This window comes from Macaca nemestrina, chromosome 5, assembly GCF_043159975.1.
Source record: "Macaca nemestrina isolate mMacNem1 chromosome 5, mMacNem.hap1, whole genome shotgun sequence".
NCBI lineage: Eukaryota > Metazoa > Chordata > Mammalia > Primates > Cercopithecidae > Macaca > Macaca nemestrina.
Genome location: NC_092129.1, coordinates 63,984,871 through 63,998,664, shown reverse-complemented (window position 1 = coordinate 63,998,664; position 13,794 = coordinate 63,984,871).

Here is a 13,794-nt window from a genome sequence, read left to right as displayed (position 1 = left end):
AGTTCTATGGCTTGAATGTATCCCCAAAAGTTCATGTGTTGGAAACTTAATTTCCAGTGCAACAGTGCTGAGAAGTGGGATCTTTAAGAGGTAAATATGTTGGAAGGGCTCTGCCCTCATAAATCGATTAATGCCATTTAGTGCCATTATTGTAGAAATGAGTTGGTTATCTTGGGAGTGCATTTCTAATAAAAGGATCTCTCTCTCTCTCTCTTTCTCTCTCTTCTCTTGTAGGCATGCTGTCTTACCCTTTTACCTTCAGCCATAGACACAGTAAGAAGGCTCTCTCTAGAAGTGTAAAAAATAAATCTCTGTATTTTATAAAGTAACCAGTCTCAGGTATTCTGTTATGGCAGCACAAAATGAACTAAGGCAGTAAGAGTTAGACACTTAAATAGTATAATTAGTACCATAAGTTATATACTCCATTGTTCTCCTGCCAATATAATTATTGTTGAAATAATTAGAATTTTTGTAAGTGGATGTTCATTGTCAGGGCAAGAAACTAGTTAGATTCGTGATTAGCTTTCAAATTTTAATGACCTCATTTATTTGAACAAATGTTTTTTATCTATTATAAAAAGAACTTATAAAAGGTATACAAAAAGCAATGAAGAGGATGAAGTTACATCCACAATTATATGCATACATAAACTACTGAAATTATTGATGCAGCCAGCCTAAGACATAATTTTAAAAGTTCTAGTAGTACCATACGGTGAACAATTTGCAGAAATTGTAGAACACCATAAGCATATGGATATATTCCATATGATCTGAAGAAACTTCAGGGGCAAAGAGTATCATATCAAAGAATATGCTCATTTAAGTGGCAAAATAGGTAAATATTAAATATTATTGGCTTGAATACCGTGGTGTTGGTGGTGATTTACATGTGTATGAATGTGTGTAAGAGAAAGAGAACACAAAAAATGAGATGATTTAATTAAAATCAAGCATATTCATTATAAATATTTAATTTGGCTCTCAGAAGATGATCCTGTCAAAGCTGACTGGCAGAGACCATGGTTTTGATTTCAATATTCTTAACATTTTCCAGTAAAAGAAGCCAGCAATGCATAACCTTAATGACAACCCTTAATAAAATATATTTTAAACTTTGATTTCAATTTTTATTTAAAATATTGACTATTCAATGTTTACTTTGTTTCATTTTAGCTCACTAATGTATATTTGATTTATTTAAACTATTTTTGTCTTTGTATCACTCATATTTGTAATAGTTATTTCATTAATTAATAAATTATTCAGAATATTTTTTACCAAGTTCTTTCAGATTCGTAGTTTTCTGTCAAACTCAAAATTTTTTCCATTAGACACTGAATGTTGATAATTTTAGTTTTTAGTGCAATGAAAATTTCTAAACACATGATGTGTCAAAGATAGACAAGTTTTTTCTTTTCCAAATGTAGTGGTCTTTCACAAAATTGAAGGCCCTTGTGCTAGAGAATAAAAATATGAGGAGTCTCACGATTTCTAACCAACACATTTGCTACAAGTGTGATCATTATATTTAAGGCAATTCACATCAAAATCTTTTACAACCATTCTTCCAATTTTTGAGATTTGATTTCTGTTTCTATTCTTAGGTTTCCATCTGCCTGTGCTTTAAATATTTTTTCATAACCTGTCTGATATAGTTGTATTTTTGAAAAAGTTCTCATCAACTCAAAGGATATTAGACCTGGAAGGACTTTTGGAAATACTGTAGCCCAGTAGAAAATTTTTCCATCCAACACATCCGAGGGCTATAACATGCTTCTGTTAGCAACTGTGGCTCACTGTACTGTACTGTACTGTTCAACGGTGAGGCCATGCACTGCTGGGGAAAGGAGCAGGGAGGGGCATTGAACAGAATTTGCACTGGCAGTGAGTGTGTATAGTTTTAAAAAGCCACCCAAGAGATTTGGATGTGCCTCTTCCTGTTGAGAATCCTCATTCTGCAGGTAAAGTCATGTGGGAACAAAATAATTGTAGCTGTCTTTAGTGGAACTGGAAATAGAATCAAAGGCCTCTGACTCACAGTCAAATGCCTTTTCTTCAGCACCATATTCAAGTTCTATAACATTTAGACTTCTTTGATCTTCCAAGGAATATAAACATACTTTGGTTAACTTAATTTAAAAAGACATTTTTAACTACATAGCATAGTTCATGGAATTGAGGGGAAAAGTGGAAGAGCCAGGTTTCAGAGCAGCTCTGGGCACTCGCCTTCAGGAATGAAGAGACATTCATTCACTGCCAGTCTGAATCAGAGCAACAGTCCATATATCATTCTGCTTAAAAATCAAATTCAGTCAAGCGGGGTCATGTGCCCATCCTTTGGCCAGAGTGGAATGGAGTAGTCTGATCAGAAGTCCCATCAAGACTGAGGAAGAATTTGTTTCTCAAAGAATGATTAGGGTGTTGTTACCCAAGGAAGGAAGAACTGGTAGCTGACAGCCACAGCAATACATGTCTGCTAAAGCTCCCTTCCTGAGAGAAGTCTCATTCCAATAGAGTCTTCAAAGCTTCCTCTGTGACAAACAGCCCTGGCATCTTTTCTGGATGGCTGGGCAGTGGTCACAGCAGAGATTCTGTTATCCAGCGCTTGTCACTCTCCCACTTGAGGCATCCTTTCCCCTCACCTGCACCCGGCAGTTGGGATGAAGCACACAATGGAGGAGATATTCCTGGAAAGAAGCTTTGCAGAAAGGAATAAGGTAAGAATGAACAAAAACTGAACAGGATACACTTAGCATTGAGTGGAAGAATTTGTGGGAATTTGTATCCGTTTGTCTCTGCTGTCCCAGAGCATTTCCTGAGGAGCAGGTATAGAATGTGGGAGCTCATGTGCAGCAGATTAGTGGTGAAGCAAAGGCTTCTGAGGAGCATATCACATACAGATGGAGAACAGAAATGTGCAATGGCCAGTCCAGGTGACTAAAGACTGTTCTCCTGGCTCTGCTCTTCTTATGAGTCTAAATGAAGCCACCAGAGACTGGAATTTTTGGTGGAGAATCAAGTGGGAGCAGTGAATTCTCAGGGCAGGGGATGGGCAGTTGTGGTGAGATGCTAGTTTCCATCTTGGTAATGGGGTCCAGGTGGAAGGGAGCACCTGAAGGAGTTGAAGGAGTGGGGCTCAGCTGTGGGAAGCTGTTGTATGTAAGAACCACTCTCAGGATGTGTGGAAATACAGCCATACGCAACCTACAAGGTTGTGACCATTGGGAGGACTTTCTGCATTCAGGATTCAGCTGTGGAGTCTGGGGGCAGCCACCGCAACTGTGTGGCTGAGGTGAGATGGATTGAAAATTAGTAGCATATGAGCAAAGTCTATATTCAGAAAAAAGTCACCCCCTCATTTTTAAGAAAATACCAGAAAAATATGAATGTAAAATGGAGTGATGAGATTGATAAGTCATTGCCTTGAGTTATACCTAGAGTCAAATTATATTGGAGCTTCAGCTAGAAATTCCATCTTAAAGTTCTCTTCTGGGAGGGTTATTTTTCCTGCGTGCATGTATTAATGCACCATGCTATGAAAACACACTTACTGAAGAGAATTTTAGCCCCTGAGCCTGACGAACTCAATACGTTATTTTTTAAAAGCTATAATATGGAAGAAAAGTGACAAACCAACTACCTGGGATGCTAATGGGTCAAGGCATTTATGAGACGGGCAGTTTTGAGAGCTGTATTCTGCAGCACAAAATGCAAAAATGTTTTTCCTACATGAAGCACAGCAATACAGTTTTACAGACTTCTGTAGGATTTGGTACTACTGAAAACCCATAGAGCCACACAGGCTAGGAAAGCTAAGTAGGAGCCAGCTAAGGAGAAAGCCAAATTAAAATAAATGAAGAGCAACTAAAACTTCTGAGGAATCTAATCTAAGCGCTGAGCTGCACACCCACCATAATGAGCTTCCTGAGCTTCCCTGGAAACACCAACAAGGTCTCAACATCACCTCAGCCAAGGCTGGGTCTGCTTAGCTATGAGGGAGATTTCAGCCACTAGGGGAAGAGATTCAATTCCTCAACAGAGGAAAATTTTCTGTCCCCTAAACATCCTGTAGAAACTCTTTTTACAGTTTTTAAAATTATTTTACCTTTCTCTTCACAAGATATATTTACTCTGGGACTCTCAGTAAAAAAAAAAAAAAAAAAAAATTAAGAAATCAATGTACATTTCCTACGACCCCCTAAACATGAATCACCCTCAAAATGTTGTCAGTTTGTCTATTGTGTAACAAATCATCTATATTTTAATACCATAAAAATAAAAGTATATCATGTAATGCTTTAAACTTATAAGTAAAAGCAGTCAAAACAGTTTTCTCTCAGGAAATACGGGACAACTTATTCTGAAATATAAATACCCTTATCTAGGCTAAAAGCTGCCATGTGCAAACTGTTCCTACAGCAGCAACATTCAACTCTCTGTGCTCCATCTCCCTATGTTATCCTTATATTTCAGGCTTTCTGCCATTCCTCTATTTCTCTGCTTGGTTTTTAATTCTTGCAAGTCATTGACAATCGTGTTGCTCAATATATCCTACTTATGGGTAATAGGAAGAATTTGTGAAAACTAGAGCTAGAGCTATGTATATCCATATAAAATCCTATACAAATAAAAGCCATAATTATAGTGGTCAAATTTTCATAAGAAAAGCATTGAGAAAATTCCAAGTTGTGAGACTGGGCATCAACTAACATAGTTGCGTGTTTAATATAATCACAAACGTTAGAAAATTTTTGTGCTAATGACAATCCGCATTAAAAAAAAAAAAAAAAAAAAAGCCTGCCTGTTTTGAAAAAGATGCACAGCCTTCACTGGGAATATTGTATTCTAAAGTCATGCTTCTATTTAGAAAGAAAATAACAACTCATTTAGGAGCTCTAAGCTGGGAATTTTATATTTCTCTTTTTGCCGATAATCGTACCCATGACTTCCATCCCTAAGTGGGCAGGATCAAGACAGTGGTTTCATGATTTGCAGCTGGGAGTGGGTGGTGATGCCATTTAGCTGCAGGACCCAGAGCACAGTGCAACCAAAGCCAGTATTCTGGCATAAGTCAGGCTCAAGAAGCATGTGACTGTGTCCAGTCTAAAGAAGACAATGGAGAGCAGGAATGGAAACCAAATCAATGGCTTTGCAACTGGGGTCAGAGAAGCATAAGCAAATGAGCTTAGGAGCCTGGGGAGTTACCTGAGCAACAGAACTCGGGGGATGTAGTTCTCTCTGGAATGTCAGCAACAAAGCTGGTGGGAGGCAGAGGAGCTATTACGGTTTCTGAAGAGTCAGAAACAAAGTAGTCATCACAGGCACATTTTTAGAATAAGATAAGATAATGTTCATGACAGTACTTTGTAAAGCATAACACAAATGGGAGGTGTCATTATTGTTATTAATATAATTACCATCATTACATACCTCTGAACACCTCATAAATCTATGTGATGGAAAAGAATGAAAAGAAATGATAAGAACCTCATTCTTCATGCAACAATTTAGAAGCAAAATATCAGGCACAGATATAACTGGAAGTAAAATAACTTAACTAATATGTGAAAAATCTAAATTCAAACGCTATCCTATGTGCACATTCAGGGGAAAATTATGTTAATAATGGAAGGCTAGAGTATCTGTGGACCTATCAGGTTGAAAATTATCAGAGTAAAACAATCCTTCTCTGAGAAATGTGGAAAGACCTCACAGATCAGGAGAGATTTCAGAATCTCTTTAAATTTTATGAAAGCCAACCGTATGGCTCAGGTGAAAACCATACATTGTCAAGCCACACATTTTAACATATCAAATGTTCTCCATTTCTTTTGATGTGTTCTGTTCTAGCCAATGAAATTAAAATTCTCTGAAGGCAAACCCTAACTTTCCCTGATCTTGCATGCTTCCCAGAATAGTGCTCAATACTCTGTAGGTATTCAGCGAGTACTCGGTGATTATGACTAAAGTGACAGCATGGTCAGAGCATGATCCAGTTTTTACAAAGGAAGTAACCTAGGTGGAGTGCACGGGTAGAGTGAACAAGAAACAGGAGACAAAGTAGGATACATGGGGGAAAAAGTGAGCCAAAGAGGCCTTTGAAGAAAAATGGTTTAAAAAATAACCTTTTTTAGAACTGTAGAAGCCACAGTAGAACTTTCTAGAATAAGACACTGAAGAATAAACAATAGACTGAAATGAGCTATGACAGCAGCTAGTGGATAGACAGAGGGAAGGATAGCATATTTCCAAAGGCAGGAAGTCCAGTGAGGAGAAATTACAGAATGGATTCAGCATTGAGGAGGAAAGTGCTGTCGAGGAGAATTTGCTATCCACATTGGACTTGCAGGTCAGAGGGTAGAGAAGAGACAGAGAGTAAATGGTGATATTAGAGTAACAGGATGTGAACACAGGACCCTCTGCCTTAGTTTTGTCTGAAGACTCAAAGGAGGAGGACAAAAGAGAGGTGACAAGCATTCCTCTTAATATTTCAAAGTATAATAGATCCTCTGTGAGAAATTAAAAGGGATACAAAGACGGGGGAAAAATCTAGGGATATTTAGGATGCTGAATTTACAAAGAGCCTAGATTAGTTTTGAAGATAACTTCTTCAGCAGAAGTGAATCAACTGCTATGATAATCTTTGCCACCCCATCCCCAACACAGGGCAGGGGAGATGTGTGGCTGTGCGTATTCCCCACTTAAAGCAGAGACCAACTGGCATCAAGAAAGCCAATTGGGAAGGTTAATTTAGAGATTCAGAGTTCATGAGGTAGAGGTACTGGTATCAAATCCACATCTAACAAAGCCAAAAGGCAAAAGGTGGTGGCTGGCCAGCTATCCAGGACAGCAAAAAAGAAAGGGCTGCACTGAGAATGGCTGTACTTGTGCTGAAGGCAGAACTGAATGTGGAAGGAGTTGGTCTGGAGTACTTCCATCCTGCCCAAGAGGAGGATCACCTAGGGTGCAGGGGACTGGAATCCAGCAGCATCAATCTTAGCTAGCACCCACACCATATTATGGCAGTAAACTTCCATCTCTAAAAAGAAGGGAAAGAATCTAGAGAAGGAGAGTGGGAAGAAGCCAAGCACAAGAAGGGTAGAAATGGAAGACACTACCTAAGCAACCCACCACTCCTCTCCCTTTGTCCACTATAGGCTTCTAAGCCAAGGAGGAAAAACAATGTGTAAATGATTCAGTCTACCTGTTAGGAGTTTTTATGTGAAAATAAGCTATTTGTCAGGACCCCAAGGCCTTGTAACTATGGCCAATAGATAGAAGTTACAGGGTTAATATTTTGTCTCAATATAAGAAAAGACATTCTTAAAGGAATATCAAAATATGCATTAAATTTCACTGAATTTTATCTCGTGAATAGTTTCTTAGCATCATAGTAAGAACATAACATTTCCAGAATGATTGGACAGTCACCCTGAGTGCTGAAGGGGCTCTAGAGATGGAGATATGGTAGAGATGATTCACCCACGGGCTGAAAAATGGACCACATCTTTGAAGTCTTTCTAATTTGTCTACTGTTAAGATTCTATTAGCACAATTCATAAGACTTTATTCCTGCCTTCTTTCAAGTGCTGTATTTCACTTTACAGGGTATGGTGATAATTTCAAACTACACAATAAAACTTTAAGTGTTCATTATATAAAGTTGTCATAAACCTTTAACGGCCTTTGTGAATGCTTTTGAAAATAATTTGGCTTGCTCTTTGCTCTTAATTGGAAATCATGCTCTGAAATATAACCAGACAACTAAATTTTTACAAAGTTTCTCCGTGACTTTCAAGACATTCTCTGTATTTAACATCATTTTACTTAAACTGATTCAATGTAGTCACCTTCAAAATGAGAATTGTTTTTCCCTGATTTTGTGCATTATGCTTATACTATTCTTTTTTCACAGTCACTATTGATTTCACCCCCTCCCTTAGTAAAAGAGAAAATTGAGGTCATAAAGAGCAAATCCTGGCTTTTGTCCCCATATCTAAACTACCATAGACTCCTTCACATCTTCTGAGCTGGTAGTAAGTGGTGGACTGGAGGTAGGGCTTAAAAAATTACACCAGGGAAACCAACCAGCAGAGGACCCCAGATGCCGTCCCCTCACTCTGTTGTCTTAGCCACTGTATTGGACAAAACCTACCATCTCAGGGCCTCTTGCAAAAAACACATTTTCTGGTTCCGTATGACTGTGACAAGCACAACAGGGTGCTCATTTATTTAGCACAATTCTGACAGAAGTTATACTTTTCTCTCTATTGGTAGGCAATAGAATAGATGAGAAATGAACAGCATCAAAAGCCTCAATCCACTTGGTCAAACCCTTTGTAAATATATTCTCGATTTTGAAAAATGTAAGTCTGCAAATATCCCCATACTTTAGCAGATTATAATCTAATCCTGAGTATATAATCGATTTTGGCCAGAACAATGTTGAGAGCTAAAGGAATTCAGTAAAAGGGAAGAATTAATTCTACAAAATCCATTGATATGACCGGATATGTAATTTATTTTCTCTCTTATTTGTCCCCCATGGAGTATTTACACTTAAATCAGTAAGCTTTTGTAAAGTGCCTATTGACATTTCAGATCTATCTATTAAAGATATTTGTGAGGAATGTGTGTATATTATGTGTACTTTGATATTCATCTATGCAGTTATTTAAAAATATGTTTATTCTATGTATAGTCTAAATGTACATGTACTCCACCATTGTGAAGATGAAGAAGATTTTTTTTTTTTTTAAGACAGAGTCTCTCAGTGTCACCCAGGCTAGAGTGCAATGGTACAATCTCAGCTCACTGCAATCCCTGTCTCCCAGGTTCAAGATATTCTCTTGCCTCAGCCTCCTGAGTAACTGGGATTACAGGTGTCCACCACTACGCCCAGCTAATTTTTGCATTTTTAGTAGAAATGGTTTTACTATGTTTGCCAGGCTGGTCTCAAACTCCTGACCTTGTGATCCTCTTCCCTCTGCATCCCAAACTGCTGGGATTACAGTAGTGAGCCACCACACCCAGCCAGATGAAATTCTTTATCAGGTCAAGTCTGTACCTGCAAAGGTGTTTTTAGATACACACCTTCCCCTTGTTCTGTATCTACTATTGTAAAAAGGGTCAAGATGCTGATGTCACACAGACATGAATTCAAACCTCAACTTTACTCCATACTAATCGAATGGTTTTAGGGGAGGTTCTTACCCTCTTTGAGTGTTAGTATAAAGTAACATATATAAAATCCTTGGCATACATGGGTTGATGATTTTTGTAACTGGTTAATGGTCCATGTACTTTTGTTTATGTTTGAACATTTTCTAATTTTCTAATAAAATAATTTTAAAATGCCTGGAAAGTGCAGAATTTTACATTTAATTTTTTTTTTACCGTTCTCAAACCTCACTTTTTCCTTTCTAAACTTAATTGATTTCTTTTCATGAGCTGTTACACTGACCACCTATACTAATATTGTAAAATTGATCATATTTTGCCTAAGTGCATTTGAACTGATTCAAATAATTATGGCTCAGCTCAATGTATAATTAGATATGTAGCAAATATATCTTGATGATGATTGTTTCCATGCTTAAATCAATCAAATCATTATGCAAGGGAAATGTCATATTTGCACCTTTTATATATTAGTTCAAAAATAAGCTTATTAAGGAATGTATATTGTCATCATAGAAAGAGCTGGTATCTTTTATAATCATGAGACTTGATTACTGATCATAAGTGACTCTGGTCAAGTAGTCCTTTTAACCTCTGTTTTGAAATTGAAAATTTATAGATAGTATCTACTTCTATTATTCTATGGCAGACATTCTCACAGAGGAAAAGGAAATAATCATCAGAGTCCCCCTAGTTCATATAGTAGATGAAAGATTCACATATCCTCCCTCATTAGCTTCCTTTATCTCATATCTCTTGTTTTCTGGGTTCCCGTGTTGCCTGACTATTAAGTTGAAACTGTGATATTGTTAGAGAAAACTGGTCAGGTCATCTGCTGAAGCTATGTGAAATATACTATTCATAACAATAACAAGAATTATTTTTAAAGGGCCAACAGCTTTCTAAGAATTGTAAGTGTGGCTGGGGAGCGTCACAAGTAATAGCAGGGGCTGCAAATGAAAATATAGTTTTAACATGTCTTTATAAACTTGGCTGTGACACCTCAGACTCAGCTTGTCTCAGCAAGCATATTGTCGTACTACCAGCTTTGATCCCCCAAAATTATATTCTCTGTTTCTCAGCCATTAGCACCCTCATTCTCCAGGTTACTTGAGTTTGAAGACACAAAGTTAATGTTGACTCTACTCAGGCATTGTCCGTAACCAGCCCTTGTTAATTCTTCATTCAAAATGTCTCCAACATACATACCTATTTCTTTATCATTGACTGCTTCTAGCAATAATTTTACTTAGATCTTTATCCCTTCAAATTTAAATAACTCCAATGATATCTTTACTTTAATTGTCTTCCAGTATTAACTTCATCGTGTCAGTCACAGTCTTTTCTATTGCCTCAATGGATTAAACTCCAACTCCCAATAGGGCTCCAACTTACCCTCAAACCTCTCACTAGTCTTCTTGAGGATTACCCTTCTCAGTAATTCTCAGACACACTCTACTTGGTCATTCTTTCTTTGTTACATTTTCCAGGAAAGTTCAGGTTTCCCCACATCTTCTTCCATCCCCACATTTACAAATCTTACCACTCTTCAAATATAGTGCCACTTCAGCCTCTAGGTCTTTTCTACAATTTCAAGCAACATTGACTTTGCTCTTGCAACACCGTCTCTCATTAACCCTCATTTGGCTATCTGATTGTATTATTGTCTTATTTCCGAGGTGTATGTGGTAGTGAGCATCCAAGAAGGCTCCCGACATCTATAGCCTTCTTCCATATTGAATCAAGGCTGACCTTTGGGGCCAACGGAGTGTGGCAGAAATGATGATGTGTTTCAAGTCAGGTCATTCATAAAATGCATTGCAACTGTCACCTTGCTCTCTTGGGTCACTCACTTAGAAGACATATCATCAGGACACTCAGGCAGCCCTATGGAGAGGTCAATATGGATAGGAACCAATTAGCCAGCATTAACTTGCCAGCCGTGTTAGTAAACCTCAGTGAAGTGGATTCTCTAGTGCTGTTCAAGCCAAGAGGAATAACCACGTGAGATCCCCTGTAAGTAATTATCAGCGTCCCCCTAGCTCATATAGTAGATGAAAGCCTAGCCAATCCATTTCCACACTCCTGATTCACAGAAACTGGGAAAGATAATAAGAAATGAGTATTACTGTTTTAATCCACTAAGCTTTAGGGGTGATGATTTAAATAATTAATAGAAAAAAATAGTAGTGTATAATTTGCTCCCCATCTACATTGCAAGCTCTTCAAGCATAGAACACTTCTTTGAAATTTTAAAATCCAGGCAATAATTTATATATTATTAAACATCACAGCATAATTAGATACTGAGTGTGGAATTAGAAAAAGGAAGCAACATTTATTGACTGCCTACTAAGGTGCTTTGTATATACATGAACCTCATATACATAAAAATGGCTACCTATATGTAGAAACAGTCTCTAAAGAATAAAACATTGTACCCAAACTGCAAAGTAATGAAGTTAATTTTTTTCTTTTTTTGTCATCATTTCCCAGACTTGTTTTTTAAGTTAGATGATGTGTGTGAAAGGATTTAATAAACTATAAATTGCTCTACAGACATGTGACATTACAGCTTGCATCAATTTATTTTCCTATCAAGTTCTTTAAAGGATAATTAATACTTCTACTCTGGTCTTTCTTTTGCCTTTCTAAGACAAGAATTAGATATGACACTATGATATAAACACTTCTGATTTCCTGAAAATCCATTAAAGGGCAAAATAAAGGATGTTTTGTTATTAGTACTTGCTGTGGTCTGAATGCTTGTGTTCTGCAGAGTTATTTTGTTGAAACCTAGACCCCAAGGCAATGGTACTAAAAGGGAGGACATTTGGGAGATGATTGGGTCATGAGGATGGAGTTCTCATGAATGTCATTAGCGCCCTTATAAAAGAGGACTCAACTAGAAAGTGCCATCTAGGAAGCAAAGAGCCCTCACCAGATGCTGAATATTCTGTGCCTTGATCTTGGACTTGCCAGCCTCCAGAATTGTGTGAAATAAATTTCTGCTGTTTATAAATTACCCAAGGCATTTTTATATAGTAACCTGAACTAAGACAGTACCACATTGTCCCATTTGCTGTTGTATGCCCAGGAGACAACAGTCTGTTTAAAACTGTATCAATCAAGTTCTCAGACTTGACTGGGATGAGAGAGGATGAGACGGCCCACTTAAGTGGGTCATTGAGGAGAATTTAACATGGCTAAGGAAAACAAGTGCAGAAAGAGGAGAGAACCATTAATGTAACTCAGAGAGAGTAATGTAACTGTAGTAGAAGCCCTGACAATGTGATCTTTGGTAGAAAACACAACCAACTGGTCTCAACGTAGCATGAAGGGGCCAAAGAAAGTCAATTCATGAACTTCATCCTCCTTGTACAACTTTCTCTCTCACCCATGGCCCACACTGGCTGAATGCAAATCAAAGCCAGAGAGAAAGGGTACTGGGTAGTACAGCTGTTACTGGTCATCCTCCTGGGACACAGAGCAGGATGAAGAAGAGCAGATAATTAACTGAGGGTGGACAATGGAAAATGCCCAACTCAAAATGTAGTGTTATTTGTATAATAGCAAATAACTCCAATGGTGTGTAGTAGGCACAGAAATAAGACATATATTCCAAAGGACAGCAAGACACTGAAGCTCATAACAGGCAGTTTCAAATTTAAGGCAAAAGGGAGAAATAAGAGATTATGTCCTCAATGGCATGAAGATAAGGAAGTTTCATTTTTTTTATTATGAAAAATTGCTTTAACTTCCAAAGGGAATATTAAATGCATAACTATCTTATGTCAATGCTCTTCAAACTGGTTATATAAAATTTAGCTATTTAGCTATATAAACATGTCCTTACCCAGAGGATATTGAAAAATCATCTTAGAAACAAGCTTCAGTCAAACTGACAGTATCATTTCTGTATCCTTTTATAACTTCCTGACTTGATAATTTTTAAAGAATAATTTAATAGCCTTTGCTTATATCTAATAATGAATAAAAGGTTCATATTCTAATAACCAACAAAACTGTAAAACATCTTTTCCATTTGAATCATACAATTTATTTAAAGCTATAAAGGGAAATAATTTTTAGACTTAAAACTTTGAAAAAGCTACTCAATGGCATTTTAGTTTAGTTCATGAAGTACATCTGGAATTTTAAATTGTGAAAACTCCTCACAATTATAGGAAAGCTGGTAATTTCCTTATATTTTGCATAGGTGTGCAGAACTTGCACTAAATATACATTTATGCTGTAGCCTTTTTTTTTATTTGCTCTCATTATGTCAATAAGACAAGATAACCCTTTGAAATATTATTAAATTGTATGGCTAATTTTAGAAGCTCTTCTAGAACTAAGTAGGCCCTGACAGGAGTCTCCTAGTTGTAGGTCCAGAGATCATATTATCACAAATACAGGTACTATGTCAAATTTAGTGAAAATGCCTAAGATTGCTCAAATTACAGCCAATGGTTTAAATACCTAGTGCATGTCTTTTGTCTCAATATATCATGGCCATATATGTGGATATGGTTTCATCAGAAAGAGATCTCCAATGTTTCTTATCATCTGTACCAATCACAGTGGCTTTTCTTTTTCAAATTTAGA